We start from the raw sequence: 14698 nt of genomic DNA, 5'->3' as shown, positions 1-14698 counted from the left end.
ACTATATAAGAACTATTTGATTTGTTATGTACTTATCTTGCACACAAATCGAAACATAATTAGCCTGCAGCAAATTGGAGTGCTTTGACTTTTTTCCAGTCAACACAATGGTCTTGTTAATCTTAGGAGACAGAGAGAAGTTTAATCATCTTTTGATAAAGGGGGAAAAAAGTCATAAATCATATCCTTGAAACCTAATGCTGCAAAGTTGTTATTCTGCTGATTCTACCTTGTGACTGGATTGGTCTCCAGCTAACTAGTTTAAAAAGAAGTGTGAATAAAAATTAGAAATATATGCAGCATTTTGTTTCCAAGTAATTTATTTTTGCTATCTCTCAGCCAAGGATCTGCAGAAAATACCAAATAGCACCTTTGACAGGGATTAATTTACATTTAATTAATTACAATTGATCTTTTTTGATTTGCTGTGCATATTAAAATGGGCATCATGCAAATGTAATTACTAAACTTGCTTTAATTGCTAGGCATAGTAGGAATCCTGGGAATACCAGATGTCATCTTGCCCTGGTTAAATATATCCGACAATTTAGGGTTAGGAATAAAGGCATGACTTCATATTTGTACCTTCAGAGAAATTGTTTTCAGGTTATTTCATTAATTAGGGATTTTACCTACTGCACAGAAGATGGATAAATACCAGAAGATGAGTTCACCAGATCCGATACCCTTTTCCACTGGATATGTAATCTGGATTAGAGAGGAAATCATCCCGGATTGTGAAATTGAGCATTGGATTGCAGCCTGGCATAGCTTTGTGCAATTTCTGATTCTGGAATCCATCGGAGCTGTATGGTGGCAGTGGTTAGCATTGCTGCCTCAAAGCGCCAGGAACCCGGGTTCGATTCTGACCTTGGATGATTATCAGTGTGGAGTTTGCATGTTTTCCCCATGACTTTGTGGGTTTCCAGCAGGTGCTCTAGTCTCCTCCCACAGTCCAAAGATGTGAAAGGCAGGTTGATTGGCCATGCTAAATTGTCCCTTCGTGTCCAAAGATATGTAGATTAGGGGGATTAGCAGGATAAATATATGGGGATAGGGTCTGCTAAATCGAAGAGAGTCGGTGCAGGCTCGATGGGCCGAATGGCCTACTTTCTGCACTAGGGATTCTATGATTCTAAACATTGGTATTCTGTTGTGTTTGAATTTGATTTGGAAATTCGAGTTGATGTTGTATTATCTCTTATGGCTCCTGACATAAGCAGAAAGGCCTGAATAAAAAACCAGGATCTGGTAAAATGTTGATCTAGTCTTGCAATTTAGTCATGTGTGTCCGACGTACACTGCAAGGTACTGTTAGGCGTCTGATGATGCCTGTCAACCTGCATGGCTTTAGACTGTGGAGCATTGGAACAATAGATGTGTTTTTTATCTGGTAAGTAGAGCTAGTGCTGCTCCACCCAGGAAAAATGAGCCCCAAGTTTGTGTTGTCATGTTCATAAACCCATTAATACCATGTTAATGTGTTAATTTGTTCATTGTTTTGAGTGTTAATCAGTTTGAAATAATTGGGATGATGCCTTTAAGTTACAGATCAAATGAATTTCACTTGTAGGTGTTACTGTGTTGTTTGGTAGTATTGCACAGCACAATTTTGATCCTTTGTTATGGAAACTATGCAATATGGATGCCTAGAAACTGACATAAGCTAAATTCACAGTGACACAGTGGTTAGCACTGCTGTCTCACAGCGCCAGGGACCTGGGTTCGATTCCCGGCTTGGGTCACTGTGTGGAGTTTGCACATTCTCCCTGTGTCTGCATGGGTTTCCTCCGGGTGCTGCGGTTTCCTCCCACAGTCTGAAAGACATGCTGGTTGGGTGCATTGGCCATGCTAAATTTTCCCTCAGTGTACCCGAACAGGCACCAGATTGTGATGACTAGGGGATTCTCACAGTAACTTCAGTCCAGTGTTAATGTAAGTCTACTTGTGACACAAATAAATAAGCTAATTTACTGTTGGGGAGTGTAGTATAATGGGTTAATAGGATAGTTATAGTTGAGTTTGTGCTGTATATAATAGTGACATTAGCACTTGTGCAGGAGCCTCTAAGACAGATGGAACCGTTTGTACTCACGAGACCTCCCTACTCTGTAGCTTATATACAGTGTTAATAAAGCTGTTTGAAGTAACCTTCTTGAGTCAGAACACAGATACTCAAGAAAACTGGGACCAAGCAACCAGCATAGAAGGATGAATCAGATAAGGTTGAAGCATTTGCAACAGTCTTCAACCAGAAGGGCCAAGTCGCTGATCCATCTTAGCCTCTTCTGAAGATCCCCAGCATCATAGATGCCAGTCTTCAGCTAATTCAATTCAATGCTACGGGAGATCAAAAAATGGCTGAAGGCATTGGATACCACAGTGCTGAAGACTTTTACTCCAGAACTTGCCGCGCCCCTAGCCAAGCGATTCCAGTACAGCTATAGCACTATCCACCTCAAACTGTGGAAAATTGCCCAGGTATGTCCTGTACACGCAAAGTAGGATAAATCCAACTCCACCAGTTACCACTCCATTAACCCACTCTCAATCAGCAGTAAAGTAACAGAAGGGGATCATTAACAGTGCTTTGAAGTGGCACTTGCTTAGCAATAACCTGCTCACTGATGCTCAGTTTGGGTTCCGTTGGATCACTCGACTCCTGACCTCATTTCTGTCCATGTTTGAACCAAGGATGTAGAGCTGAATGCCTGAGGTGGGGTGAGAACGACTGTCCTTGAATCAAGGCAGCATTTGACCGAGTATGGCATCAAGGAGCCCTAGCAAAACTGGAGTCAATAGGAATCGGGGGAAACTCTTCACTAGTTGGAATCATACCTAGCACAAAGGAAGATCGTTACGGTTTTTGGACCACACTCGTGCCATACAACTGCCAGGTACTGACCATCCCCAACATGAGAGAATCTAACCATTGCCCCTTGACGTTCAGTGGCATTACCATCGCTGAATCCCCCAATGGGATTACCATTGACCAGAAACTGAACTGGACCAGCCATATAATTACTGTGGCTACAAGAGTAAGTCAGCAGCCATGAATCCTGAGAGTGATTCACCTCCTGACACCCAAAGCTTGTTCACCATCTACAAGGCACAAATCAGGAGAGTGCTGGAACACTCTCTCGTTGCCCGGATGAGTGCAGCTCCAACAACACTGAAGCAGCTAGACACCATCCAAGACAAAGGCAGCCCACTTGATTGACACCCCTTCCACAAACAATCATACCCTCCAGCGCTGACACACGGTGGCAGCAGTGTGTAACAGAAAATGGAAGAACACCTATTAGAATTAAAAATCTGCAAACTTATCCAAAAAGGAGGCACACTGGAAAGAGTGTCTGGTGAGTGTTCACTGCCCCCACTGCCCCTTCTACCACCCCCTCCCCTCCCTGCACCTTGTTTTGAAAAGTTTGGTGGGTACACAAACGCCCGAAGCGGGAGTATTGGAAGAAACCTTTGAAGGTATCAAGCAGCACCAGGCCTGCATGCTAATCAGAAGCAGGTTTGTTCATTCCTTTACACCATAGCCAATGTTGTCCTCTTGAAACAGAGGGTAAAAGAGACCTGTGCAAGCTTCAAGACTGTTCTAAGAGTGTTTGACATGTAGCCTGAAATGAAACCTTGTCATTGAGAAAGTATGATTTAATCAAAGACAAGGACAATCCATTGAATTATTTCCTAAAACCTGTTTCATCTAGCCAATTTTTGTGGGGATGGTACGTTGGAAGATAGACTTATTCACAATGTAGTTGGAATCTGCAATGAAAAAGCTGTCAGATTTTTTACAGATTGGAGACAACTTCACTCTTGCTCAAGTGGTTCAGTACACTCGGCGAGCCAAGGTCAGGTAAATCGCGCTATAATCTGTGGTGAGACCAAGGTTCTAGATGACTCCGTTAGCAGGGTAGGCCCAAGGGCAGCAGCCCCACCCACTCAAAACGGGTAAAGGGATGGGAAAGGGAAACCCCACTGCAGCCATCTTGAGGTGCTTGAGCTGTGGCTGCACAGGAGCAGCACAGACGGCAAGATTGCCCAGCAGGGGGCAGAGTGTGTTTCGAGTATAGAAAGACAGAACAAGTGCTTCTGTAGGTTTAACAACTTCAGTAGAAGAAAAGGATGCAATGCAAACGATCCAAGGAATTGGAAATAACGACACAAAATTAGCATTCCTGGGGGAAGCAAATGGTCATGATCAAGATGATTGGTCAGTTATAAAATTGATACAGAAGCTGGCATAACAATACCAACCAATCACCTGAACTGGTTCAAATCAATACCCCTCTATTCTTCAGACATTAAATTACAAGGTCCAGGCAACCCAAACCTTCCAGTAAAAGATCAGCTAATTACAACCAATGCATATCCATAACGAGTAGAGATGTCTATACAACTGAAAAAACAGATGACAAGCTACAGCAGCACAGCTGGACACTCTTCATGGCAGAATTTCCAAAGTCATCCTACAGCAGCAGCTGAGGTTTATTCACTGAGCAGTAGTTCACTCTCCATCTCAGAAACGCCACCCTCGAGACCCCAGGCAGAAATTGAGATTTTGAATCTCTCCATTCCTATTGAAGTTGGAATGTGGACACACAAGACACTGCAGAAAGCAGTGGCCATCGACAAGTAGACCTTTTAGTCCTGGGTTGGCTCTTTCCTGAAGAAGGTAGCGTGAAAGAAGCCATTGTAGCATTGTGATCCATTGGAAAATGAGATCCGAGAGGTTTGCATGCTATTCAAGTCAACAGCTGAAGCATGTGTGAAGTCTCTGGTTTCTTTTTGAGGAATTGGTCATATTTGAAGAGCAACACTGGGATCTTTGTCCCACTGAACCAATCGATCCAAGGCCTTGTATGTCACTGGTTGACCATGAAAAGTTGTCCATGGAGAATAAAACACTTGTCTCCATAGAGAATCACAATTCCAGAGCGTGGATACAGCCTTTTAGTTTGGGTGAAAATATATTGACGCCCACAGTTCAATCTCAGGATGATGTCTTCCAGGAGACAGGAGCGTCCATATCTTTACAAGGCACTTTCCCAGAAGCTTGTGAACACAGCGAGACAGAATCCTCCTGAGGGAAGAATAGGAGTTGGAGAGAATCTGTAGCAGTAAAAGGAAGTTGCATCTTGCAGAGAAGCGAGCTGGTCATCATTGTGGAGGACTGCGAGTACTTGCCTCATGGTGGGTGAAGATGCCAGCTCCCAGTTCTTTCAGGTTGTTCTTGTTCACCCATTCCACAAAGCTATCCACCACAACCCCAACTCCCAATGGAGCACAAAGCCCGTGCACAGGCCCAGGGAGATGCATAGCCTGACATCTGGCAAGAAGGGCCACGCTTTGGGCAAGGATAACAAATACCATTTACTATCGGAGGCACTCATCATGTTGCATAGAGAAGATGCAACGTACTGCAGCTCCATCACTACTGTTAATGTGTAGTATCTGTATATTTTACGTTGGTAAATAAATTGTTTGAAGGATTTTCCTGCCAAAAAAAGTTACAGAAATAGTAAATAGTTTAACATTGTTATTAAAGAGGTTGATATTATACTTGGGGATTACTATGCTAATGAGTTAATGACGAACATCAGTGTAACAGTGACAGCAGCGACTCTTAAATTTATTTGTTAGCGTCACAAGTAGGCTTATATTAACACTGAAATGAAGTTACTGTGAAAATCCCCTAGTCGCCACACTCTGGCGCCTGTTCGGGTGCACTGAGGGCCAATGCACCTAACAGCACGTCCTTCGGACTGTGGGAGGAAACCAGAGCACCCAGAGGAAACCCACATGGACAGGAGGAGAATGTGCAAACTCCATGCAGTCACCCAAGGCCAGAATTCAACCCGGGTCCCTGGTGCTGTGAGGCAACAGTGCTAATACTGTGCTGTACTGTGGAGCAGCTCCAGCAGTCTCTTCTGCTGTGAGGGACATAGCCACTCTGGAGCCTATTCTGAATTTATGTTAAAGTCATTTGAAGTAACCTTTTGAGTCAGACCACAGCTACTCAAGTTAAGATGGACCAAGCAATCTACTTGTGAAAAAGTATGCAAACCCAGTACACACTCCGCACCTAAATGAGGCCAAACAGGGCCCGGGACAATACAGAGAACCCTAACCAATGTGTCATGTCACAATTCCAGTGTGCACTCTGCCGATACAAGTGTATTGGATCCTGTAGTGCCTAGATTTTCCTGCAAAATGTGTTGGTTAATCACATTTCTAAGCAGGTTCTCGAAGGGCAGCATCAATCATGGCATATAACAGAGCATTATGGATAAGTGCGATTTTAATAAAAATGCTTTAAATCTCCCAATGCAGTTTCTGGCTTCTAATTTAATGAAATTCCTCTTATAAAAAGCGGAGAGTGTGAATTCATTATGAGAATCTTTCACCGTATTTAATTATAGGAAATGCAACAGTAAAATGAAAGGTACATGGACTGGAAAGGCTTCGAGTGACTTCAGCACAAGGTGAAGCCAAGTAGAAAACAGTCACTGGATAATAACAGCCTCAATATACTTCCCGTTCATTACTGTCATCAGAGCTTGTTTCTGCACTTTTAAATGATGGCACATGAATTAATAAACAGGTTTTAATTTTTCAATGATCTTTCATTGCTGTCCGCAGATTGTTTTCATAAAGATCTTGGAACAGAATTAAACAGTCTAAATGTAGCTTAGTGGCAATAAGGCTGAGTGCAATCTAATACCGGATATTCTATTAGCAATGCAGAATTTCTACTGTTCCTTCACTGGTGTTACAGAACCATCCATCACAAACGCCTCAGGCATGGCTGCGTTATCAAGGTCTTTCTTATGACTAGAAGAGCAAGAACATGTCAGCTCGTGGGATTTTGCCAAGGAATCATTCGCCTCTGGTTTTAAAATTATTCCACCAGACCAACAATTAGGCAATATATCACGCATATTTTTAACATTTTTTATCATTGTGAAATACAACCTATAGTCCTGTGAAATGCCAACACTCCTCACAGAATGAATGATTCAACAGCCTTTGAGTCAAATATCTCCACTCTTCTTCCCCCCCCCCCACCTTGTCATTATTTACAGTTTGCAAATATGTCAAATAAAAGAGTTTTAAAGATGCATTGTTGTGCTTTACAAAGCTAACACCACAACAGCTCAAGCAATAATCCATTTACTAAATGGATTTGCAACATTAACAACAACTTTCATTTACGTAGCACTTTTAATGTAGCAAAGTGTCTCCAAGGCATTACACAGGAGCAATATAGGCAAAAATTGCCACTGAGCACATGAGTCATTTGGATAGGTGACTAATTGTTTTGTCAAAGCGAGGTTAAATGATGCTTAAAAGGAGGAGAGTGTGTGGAATGTTGAAATGATTTGTTAGAGAGAATATAAGAGTTTAGGGCCTGGATGTCATGGCCACCAGTGGTGTGGCAATGGCTTTGGGGAGGGGGTGGGGGGGGGGGAGGTGTGAGGGGAAGAAGCCAGAACATTAGAAAGGCCCAGAGATCTGAGAGCATTATTGGGCTGAAGATGATTGCTCCATAGTTGAACAGCCTGTTAAAATGTGTTATCCAACACGAGGAATAGTTACTTGATCAAGATACCGAGAACTTGTAGAATCAAAGCTTTTGGCAGAGGTGAGAGGAATGAGAGAGGAATAGTAAGGTAAGACTGACAGGCTGGTATAATCAACGAGGTGATGCCACTATCATGTCTGCATTACAATCTTTAATCTTTAATTGGAAACAAAGAGAGACCAGCACTTTGCAAAATATGGAGTGTAATAGATCCAGCAACTGCATAAGTTTACCAGTGATTGATGGGCACTGTTTCCAGCAGTCATCAGAACAGACTGCTCTAGTCAAAGGATTCCATTGGGACACTCTTCAAATTGGCAACAGCATCATATTAACATACAATAATGAGAAAGTCATTGGATGGTTCTTACACTCAGGTAGCTGCAGCTATTTATAGATCCAAATTGTTTGCAGAAGTCACAGGCTTCTGTCCTATAAATTGTTCCATTACCATTCGTTGGAAGAATAAGAATGGTTCACTCTTTAAAGCCTAATACCTTCAATTCTTTGCAACCAATGAACTTTTAATGGAGCCACTATTAGATTGAAGTTGCTGCTGTTAATTGGGATTAAAATGATTCCTGTATATACTTTACTGATCACGTCCAATTCCTTAAGTGAAATAACGACAGCCAGTTTCCTGTAAAAGAGTTTGACCTTAATATCCCAGTGCAGACAATGAAGAGCTGAATTCGCTTTAGTACACTATGGCTCTTTAATAATAGTTAGTTTAGTTTTTAGTTTATTTTAGTGTCGCAAGTAGGCTTACATTAAAGTTACTGTGAAAATCCCCTGGTTGCCACACTCTGGCACCTGTTCGGGTACACTGAGGAGAATTTAGCATAGCCAGTGCATTTAACCAGCACGTCTTTCAGACTGTGGGAGGAAACCGGAGCACCCGGAGGAAACCCACGCAGACATGGGGAGAACGTGCAAACTCCACACAGTTTATTTCTCCTCTTGCTTGTCTTTTGGTAGATGACATCCTGCTGGAGGATCATTGATGATTCTCAGCTCCAACTTGATGGGGAATCTCCGAGGAAGTCATTTGCTCTGGTCTTAGGAATTGATTAGGCGGCACGGTGGCACAATGTTTAGCACTGCTGCCTCACAGCGCCAGGGGCATGGGTTCCATTCCCGGTGTGGGTCACTGTGCGCTGTCTGCACATTCTCCCCGTGTCTGCGTGGGCTTCCTCCGGGTGCTCTGGTTTCCTCCTGCAGTGCGAAAGACGTGCTGGTTAGGTGTATTAGCCATGCTAAATTCTCCCTCAGTGTACCCAAACAAGCGCCGGAGTGTGGCGACTGGGGGATTTTCACGGTAACTTCATTGCAGTGTTAATGTAAGCCAACTTTTTTTTATTTATTCATGGGACATGGGTGTAATTGGCTGGTCAGCATTTATTGCCCATCTCTAGTTGACCTTGGAGAGCAGTTGAGAGTCAACCACATTGCTGTGGCTCTGGAGTCACATGTAGGACAGACCAGGTAAGGACAGCAGATTTCCTTCCCTCAAGGACATTAGTGAACTAGATGGGTTTTCCTGACAATCGACAATGATTTTACGGTCATCAGTAGATTCTTAATTCCAGATATTTTTTATTGAATTCAAATTCCACTATCTGCTGCAGTAGGATTCGAACCCAGAGCACTAGCTGAGTTTCTGGATTAGTGATTATACCACTAGTCCATCGCTAGTGACACTAACAAACTTTTAGCTGATTTGCCCCAGAATATAAGATCCATTCAATCCATTCTGTCTCCGTTCTGGTGTTTTATCCGTCATTAAATGTTTCTCCTGACCTTCCCTTCTTTAATAATATGTTTCTAATTAAGTTCAGATGATGGCTGTTATTCTCTGGAAATAATAAGCAACAGTGGAATTAGGTGTGTGTAATTACTGTATTATCTGAATGTTATAACACTAAATTGTTTTGTGTAATCCCTTGATAAGATCGGAATTTGATTATTTATGTCTACAGATATAAATCTAAAAAGAGCACCCACAAACCTTCTTGCTACCATCGTATTAAAAACAGAAAATGCTGGATAAACGCAGCAGGTCTGGCAGCATCTGTGGAGAGAAACAGACTTAATGTTTTGGATCTAAATCACCCTTCTACAGAAGTTTGGGCGGCTCGGTGGCACAGTGGTTAGTACTGCTGCCTCACAACGCCAGGGACCCGGGTTTGATTCCTGGTTTGGGTCACTGACTGTGTGGAGTTTGCACATTTTCCCCGTGTCTGTGGGGGTTTCCTCCGGGCGCTCTGGTTTCCTCCCACAGTCTGAAAGATGTGCGGGTTAGGTGGGTTGGCCATGCTAAATTGCCCTTTAGTGTCAGGGGACATAGCTAGGGTAAATGCATGGGGTTATGGGAATAGGGCCTGGGGTGGGATTGTGGTTGGTGCAGACTTGATGGGTTGAATGGCCTCCTTCTGCGCTGTAGAATTCTATGATTCTATATAATTTAGATCTGAAATGTTAACTCTGTTTCCCTCTCCACAGATGCTGCTGAATTTATCCAGCATTTTCTGTTTTCATTTACGATTTCCAGCATCCCCGGTTTTTTGCTTTTATTTGAGTGCTACCATTGAAAATTATGTCAATATTGATTAGAGGGTGCTGGCTACCACAAGGAACAGCTGAGATAAATAATACAGATGCAATTAATGGAATGATGGATAAACGTCTAAAAATTGAGGTTAAAGACTAGAACAAGCATCTAATGGTAGGCTATGCTGTTAGGGTGAGATGAAAATGGTGGAAGAAGGCTTGTGTGGAGTATAAACTAAAAGATAAACCTATTGGGTTGCATGGGATCTTGCTGTGCCGTGGATTCTATAATTCTATGTAATTAGATTTTGCTGTGTCTATTGTCACAATGGATATGGTTGGTGGGTGGCTCCATAGAGTGCATTCCTGAGTCTCACTTTCCAAACCAGCCACCATCTTACATACAATATAAACACCTTGAGCGATTCATTAGTAGTAAAGAGCACACTTGTGTACACTTCCCGACATTCACGCTTCAGGCGTCACAGCGCACTTTGCCGATTCGCCCAAATTTTACATTGACAAAAAAAGGAGGGGATTTTCACTTCATTGCCGCGTTAATGTAAGCCTTACTTGGGATGCTAATAAATAAACTTTAAAGAGAAACAAATCAGAAAGGAAATCATACAAAATGTATTAATCAGAGGAAAGGCTGCTACAAGAAGGCTGTCAGTGAGAAACGGGGTAGCACGATGGCACAGTGGCTAGCACTGCTGCCTCACAGTGTCAGGAACCTGGGTTCGATTCCCAGCTTGGGTCACTGTCTATGTGGAGTTTGCACGTTCTCCCCGTGTCTGCGTGAGTTTCCTCCGGGTGCTCCGGTTTCCTCCCGCAGTCCAAAGATGTGCGGGTTAGGTGCATTGGTCATGCTAAATTCTCCCTCAGTATACCTGAACAGGCACCAGAGGGTGGCGACTAGGAGATTCTCACAGTACATTCATTGCAGTGTTAATGTAAGCCTACTTGTGACTAATAAGTGAACTTTAAAATAAAACTTTAAATAAAGGACATACATGACAACAAATCCTGAATGGCCACTCCAGAGACTTGACCAAGTAAGGAAGATAAAGGTAAACCAACTGGACACTATTTTTAGTGCAACTAAAAGTCATGTCTAGGTAAATTCTGCAGCATTGTAATCAGAATGAAAATAATGGAAGGCAGCATCTTATATTTTGACTGAAAGTTTATAGCTAAAAGTGGGATTCATGTTATAAGAAACTCTCGATGTATAAATTTCAATAAAAGCCGAAATTTTACCCGAGGATGGTCAGCAAACATATCGGAAATATTTGCTCTTGGAGGCAAACTGATGTCAAATGTCACTGGTTTTCTGTTATTTAGTGTAGGGGATTTGGTTAATTCTTTCCTTGGATTTTAATTCACTGAAGAGTTTTGTTTGTATTTTATGAATGAGCAATGCATTGGGAGGTCAACCAACATGATAGATGATTGCTGAGATTCCCCTCAAAAAAATCCAAGTGCCCAACGTGCAGGAAAACGGGAGTATTTCCAGCTGTTTTTTAGCATTCTTACCAGAGCGAATCTCCGACAGTCTGTGCAATTCAGAGTGCCTCAGTGTGGTTCACTCTGCTAAGTGGTGGGCGAGGTCTACTCCCGTTGGAAAGGCTGGCAGCATAGCTCTGAGTTCGCCACTACGCATGCGCTGATCTGTCAGTGGGGAGATCGGTGCATGCACAGTGTCTCACCAATGCCGGCCTCCCAATCACTGGCATTCCACAGAACCCCCTCTGATCAGCAACCTTCCAGTCTTCCTTCCCCCCCACCCCCCGATCGCTGGCCTCCTAGACCTCCCCAGGCCAGCCCCTATGTCCCCTCCTCCACCACCCCCCCCCCCACCCCGATGGCTGGCCCCCATTGCCTCTAGCATTCTCCCCCATGATCCCGATTGCAGAGTGGCAGCGGGTCTCTTCCCCCCCTCCTAAAACCAATTGGCCCTGCCCCCTTGGTATTGCCCAGTGCCTGGTGGGCAGTGCCGGTTTGCCCCTTGGGCAGTGCCAGGGCGAACCTCGCTGCTGGTGTCTCCCAGCCATGATGTTATTTCCATTGGTCTAAACTATAGCCTTAAATCGGAGTAGGTCTCCAATTTATTTTCTGTAATATATTCCCCATCACAATCTCCCATTTGACTCTGTTGGTTACGTGACAATTTCTATAACATAACCAATGCTTTGATTGTGAGAAATGTCACGGGTGATTTGCCAACTCAGACTTTGCGCATAATGTGCTCTTTCTGTCAGCTCGAGCCCTCCAACAGACACTTCCGAAATTGAGACATGATGAGTTGCCTCTTGAGTGAGCTTCTAGATGGTTGTGAACAGTCTTGTTCAAGTTCAGTCCGTTGTTAAGGAGAGAGGTGGAGTTGGTATCTAGGAAATAAAGCTTGTAATCGGGGCTGAAAACAATGGTTCCCAACATTCAATTGAAGGAAGTTTCTGCTTGTCCGGTATGGATGGTCCTGCGAGCAGTCTGATGATTTGGAGATGGCGGAGGATTCGATCGGAGGATTCAAGCAAGGTGGTAGTGAGGTGGAGCGGAGTGTTGTTGGTGTCCAAATGGGAACTGATGCTGTGTTTTTAAATGGTGCTGCCATTGTTGATAAGAAATAGGAGAGCGCCAAGGATGGATCCTGGTGGGATATTTGAGGTAACGATGTGAAAGCGGGATGAGAAGCCATTGCATGTGGCGCTCTGCCAGTGATTAGAAAGATAGAAATGGAACTGTGTTGAGTGCAGTCCCACCAAAGTGGAGAATGATGGAAAGGCATTTGAGGTGGTTTTCGTGGTCAACTGTGTGGAGGGCTGCGGACAAGTCAGGAAGAATAGGGAAGGCTAATTTACCCAAGTCACAGTCACACCATCATTTGAGACTTTAATAGGATTGTTTTGCTACTGTGGCATAGCAGAAATCTGATTGGGGAAGAATTTAAACATGGAGTTCCAGGACAGGTGGACCCAAATTTAGGAGGCAAAATGTGGTGGTGGGGTGGGATTGGAGTTGGAGATGGGCTGCAGTTGCCAGGGCAGAGGGAACAAGGATTGTTCTTTGGAGGAGAGGTGTTGTAATGGCAGTTTATGATGAAGGAGAAAGGGGCAGAATCTTTGGAGAGAGAACTTCACAATATCAGCTAATGTGGAAACCAGGAGGGAAAGCTACGAAAGGGCAAATGGGTGGAATACAGTGCAGCTAAATGTATTGGCTGCCTGTCACATGTTTGATGCTGGAGTCAACTAACTGTTGAGGGGAGTTCATAACGAGTGGTTGATGCACGGCCACTAATTTCTATCCAAGTAATCAACATGTTTCCTGAAACGCGTTGGAAGATTTTGTTGAGGTTTTGCTACAAAGAGAGGACAGACTTTGACCCACATACAGTTACAAAACACCGACAAACTTCTACAAAGCTGGTATGGCACAGCTACTCGATGAAGAATGAAATGTCTTAACGCTATGACCTTAACCAGGTCTTTATTCTCTGCTTAGGGATTATTGCCAAGTGTCTGTGCCTCTCTTCAAAACCCAGTAATGAAATACGTAATCCTGTCTGATGAGGCAACTGATGGAGGAAGTTGTGCAAAATTATACAGAAAGCACTTCTCTTGTCAAAAGCCTGTTGTTGAGTGTTGGCTAAAGCTGTACCCATCTGTCACAACACGCCAGGGGTTTTATTGGATCAGGAGACAAGCCATTGGTGCGTTGGGGGTAAAAATGGAAAGATTAATCCTTGATGAAAATATATATATTTTTTGTATCTTTTCTCATCAGAGAAGCTTAGTTTTGCAGCTGGCTGGGATCAGCTTGTACGTATTCCTGAGTGTGCGACCTCAAAACATTGACAGACGAGTGGTTTCCTATTTTCGGGACCGTGATGGTGCAGTGGGTACCAACTGCAACTTAGATTTACATCTAGATGTTGGGTCAATTCTTCAGCGCTAGCATCAGTGATTGGAAACGACCAATATTCACGATCACCTGGCATTCCTCTTCATTTCACACTTGGTCATTTTTCAGATGTAGCATTGCCAAAGCCTTGACAGGAAAGGAGAGGGGGTTTGAAAATTGAGTGCAATTAAGCTAAATGTTGCCCCATTTTCATTACAAAATGGTGGTCATCTCCCTTACTGGCTGTGCTTTTTAAAAATTCATTCATGAGATGTAGGCATTGCTGCCAAGGCCAGCGTTTTTATTGCCCATCCCTCATCGCCCTTGAACTGAGTGGTTTGCTTAGTGCTTTTAAGAGTCAACCACAATGACTTCATAAATCACAACTCCGTGTTTATTAGGTTAGCATTGGAAGTTATTCAGCCTGGGGTACAAGGTTTTCTCTGCTCACTCTCATTAACAAAGCGGGGAAGTTCCTTTCATCACCTTTTGGTAAATTAAAGGTCTGTTGCCAAAAGCAGCAAAAATCTGGAACCCCCATTTAATAATGAGCCTCGGGGTGGTTATCGATTAGTAATTATTGAAATTAAATCCCGTATCAGAATTTCAGAGAAAAGGTGAGAAACCCACCCCCTCCCCCCCCCCCCCCCC

Source organism: Mustelus asterias, chromosome 11 (assembly GCF_964213995.1).
Source record: "Mustelus asterias chromosome 11, sMusAst1.hap1.1, whole genome shotgun sequence".
Taxonomy (NCBI): Eukaryota; Metazoa; Chordata; class Chondrichthyes; order Carcharhiniformes; family Triakidae; genus Mustelus; species Mustelus asterias.
Note: the sequence above shows the minus strand (reverse complement) of the source record.